Source organism: Anopheles moucheti (assembly GCF_943734755.1).
Source record: "Anopheles moucheti chromosome X unlocalized genomic scaffold, idAnoMoucSN_F20_07 X_unloc_6, whole genome shotgun sequence".
NCBI lineage: Eukaryota > Metazoa > Arthropoda > Insecta > Diptera > Culicidae > Anopheles > Anopheles moucheti.
Genome location: NW_026453570.1, coordinates 305,001 through 308,977, shown reverse-complemented (window position 1 = coordinate 308,977; position 3,977 = coordinate 305,001).

Below are 3,977 nucleotides of genomic sequence, written 5' to 3'. Positions count from 1 at the left end.
AGTTTGCGCAAAAATCCGGTCCAATCGGGCCGGATGAGGTGGCAAATGATAGATTCTGTGTCCCCGATCGGCCAATAGCCGAAAACCGGAAGAAAATCGGTGCAGAATTGGGAAAAAACAGTGACGGCAAAAACGCGCATGGTGCTACCGCTGCGGCACGTGTTCTGGAAGTGACAGTTGTATATACAAAAACGTTAATAACTTCGCGAGTTTTGGTCCGATTTTGCTGCGGTTTGCACTGTTGTGCTAGTTTTAGTGCATTTAATACGATCCGTGCATAAAATAGTGAAAATCGCGAAAATAATTTTTGACATTTTTGTGACAACCCGGGACGACCCAACAGACATAAATTGATAGGCGAGCAGTCCCCAACAGACAATTTTTCAAATTGACGGTTTCTGCTCGAAAACTGCTCGAAACCAAAAAGGACGCAGAAAATTCTGGGAAGCTGTGGGGGGTCATCGGCAGCTCGAATCTGCTCGATTCGGACAGTTTTTATCGAGCTCGAAACTGCTCGAATTCCCGATTTTTGCGGGAAATTGCCGGGAAAAATCTGGGAACGACTGCAAAAATTCGGAAAGGCGTTTGCAAGCAGGGAAACACCCCCCCTGACCACTAAGACCTGCTTGGGTCTCTAAAATGGCGACAACTCGTACATCGCGTCCTCGGTCGGAATCGACAGAGGAAAGGCCGGGGCGATCCCTTTCGGCGGTAGAGCCGAAGGTCATTCTCACCAGAGCCTCGGCGTTGGCCTCAAAGTCGGTGAACCCGGACATGGTCGAACTGCGAAAGGTGCTCGGGGAAATGTCCCTCGCCAACGAGCAGCTTCGGGCCATGGTGAAAGAGCTGCAGCAAGAGCTGGTGATGCTGCGACAGCGTACCGTGGCCAACGAAGATATGGCCCGGGAGGAGCGGAAGCTGGCCCGCGAAGAATTTAAGCTGGCGCAAGAGAAATTCCACCAGGAGCTGCAGTGGAATAAGGACCAGGCCCGCCAGTGGTATGAAGAGACGCAGCGTCTCAGAGGCGAGCTGGCAAAGGAGACTGCGTGCCACCAGGAGTTGCTGGCACAGATGCTTGGTTGCGGCGGTAACCAAGCTCTGCAACCGCAGCAGCAGGCGCAGCCAGCTGTTGCGCAGCAGCAGCCTCAGAGGCAGCAGAAACAGCAACAGCAACGGCCTCCGTCGAAGCAGGCGACATCGCAGAGCTCCCTGCAGCAACCGCAACAGCAGCAACAACAACAGCAGCAGCAGCGGATGACGTATGCTAACGTGGCGGCCGAGACATCCGGCACGCAGGCTTCCCAGGGCGGTTCTTGGACGGTGGTGGGGCCTCGTAAAGCACCGCAGAAGTCGCAGCAGCAACAACAACAGCAGCAGCTGGCCAAGCCGCGACCACAATCTGCGGCGGCGAAGCATTCGGCGAAGAAGAAGCTGGACGCCATCGAGGTTGCCCCAGGCGAGGGTCAGTCTTGGACCGACGCGTATCAGCTGATACGCAGCGCTCCGTCGTTGGCCGAAGACCAGGCCAAGCTTGGAGTGGGACGACGAACGACACGGGACCGGCTGGTCATGAACTTGGAGGACGGCGCCAATGCTGAAGCAATCCTGCAACGAGTGCAGGAGGTCTTTGCACAGTCTGCAGCTCCGGCCACCATCCGCCTGGTGACAGAAACGGTGGAGGTCCGCCTTGATGAGGTGGACCCTTTAGCGGTGGCATTGGATGTGGCGAAGGCGGTGACGACCACCAGTTCGGAGTCGGTGAGCGAATCCGCTGTGCACCTAGTGAAGGCGTGGAACGGTACGCAGACGGCGTACGTTCGGATGACACTCAAGGCGGCGGAGTTGATGCACCAACAGCGAGTACGAGTGCTGCACACCTCATGCTTGGCGACGAAACTGACACCACCGACGCGGGGCCAGCTACGGTGCTTCAAATGCCTGGAGCACGGACACCTGCGGCACCAGTGCAAGAGCGGGACGGATCGATCGACGCACTGCATCCGCTGCGGCCAACCGGGCCACCTGGCCCGAGCCTGCACAGCGGAGGTGTGTTGTGCGGTCTGCAAGGGCCCTCACCGAGTAGGACACCCGTCCTGCACCCGGAAGGTCTGAAGGTTTTGCAGATAAACCTTGGGCGCAGCCGTGCAGCGCAGGACATCATGCTGCAGACGGCTAGGGAGATCGGAGCGCAGGTGGTGATAGCGTGCGAGCTGTACAAACCACCTAGAGACAGCGTGCGGTGGGCGGTCGACGAGGCTCAGAGCGTAGCGGTAGTGGCGACTGGCGGCTACCCCATCCAACGACTGGGGAGTTCATCGGTGCCTGGGCTGGTAGTTGCCACCATAGCCGGGATAACGTTTGCCAGCTGCTATGTGTCCCCCAACATCGGACAAGCGGATCTCGGCGACTACCTGGAAGCGGTTGAGCTCACGCTCACGGGACAGGATCCCATGGTTCTGGCTGGGGACTTTAACGCCTGGAACCAGGAGTGGGGCAGTTCAAGAACCACGGCGAAGGGTGAGGACTTGCTGAGTGTTGTTGAGCACCTCGGACTTCGGACGCTCAACCGAGGGAACACACCCACTTTCAAGGGCAACGGTGTTGCACGGGAAAGCGTCATCGATGTGAGCTTCTCGAGTCCCTGCGTAGCGGAGCCAGGCAGTTGGAGTGTGAGTAGCAGATACTCCGGTAGCGACCACAGCTACGTGCTGTTCAGCGCTAAACTGCCTTCGACCAGCGGCCGACGTGCACATCAGCATCGGCCACACTGCAACGGGCACGGCGGTACAGCAGGCATGACGCGGCACGCGGGAACACGCTACAAAACAAGCCAATTCAATCAGGCTTGTTTTAAGCTGGCGCTTGGAATCGGTCGTTTCGACGATGTAAGCACACCTGAGGGCCTGATCAGGGGGCTCACAGAAGCGTGCGACGCAACGATGGAGAGGATCCACAAGACGAATTTCCGGCAGGCTCCGACGCTATACTGGTGGAACCCGGAAATCGCGAGGGCGCGAGATGCGTGCGAAGCTGCTGAGGCCAGGCTACGCACAGCAACGCAGACCGACGACCGTATCGCCGCTTCAGCCCGCTTGCTGGACGACCGTAGGGCTTTGGAACGAGAGATCCAGCGCAGCAAAGAGCGCTGCATGCAGGAGCTCATCGACGGAGTCGAGGACGATGTGTTTGGGTTGGGGTATCGAGTGGTTATGGCCAAGCTGCGCAGTCGAGCGCCGCCAGAACTGGACCGTTCTGTGCTGGAGCCGATCATCGACGCCCTCTTCCCGGCCCACCCATCGTTCGAGTGGCCGCCGATTGCGACGGAAAGCGACGAGGACGAAGAGCCCATCCGACCAGTCACCCGTGAAGAGATCCTTTGCATCGCTGAGGGGATGGCCACCTCAAAGGCGCCGGGCCTCGATGGAATTCCCAACGCGGCAGTGAAGACCGCGATGAGGGAGCACCCGGAAGCGTTCGTGCGGGCCTACAATGAGGTCCTGCAGAGCGGCGAGATTCCGGCATCGTGGAAAGTGGCACGCCTGGCGCTCATCCCGAAACCAGGCAAGCCACCGGGCGAACCGTCGTCAAGTCGTCCACTGCTGATGCTGGGAGCGGCACCTAAGGGGTTCGAGAGACTGGTTTTGAACCGCCTCAATGAACATCTCGAGGATGAGAGCGCACCTCGTCTATCACAGGACCAATACGGCTTCCGCCGTGGACGCTCTACGGTCCAAGCTATAGAGAGGGTCATTGAGAAGGGACAGTACGCCAGGACGTTCCATCGCACCAACGGCCGGGATCCTCGATGTCTGATGGTGGCAGCGTTAGATGTCAGGAACGCCTTCAACACGGCCAGTTGGAAGGCGATCGCGATGGCCCTCCAAGAGAAGCGCGTCCCAGCAGCGCTCCAGAGGCTTCTGCGCAGCTATTTCTCTGAGCGGGAAATGATCTTCGAAACAAGCGAGGGGCCAGTGCGA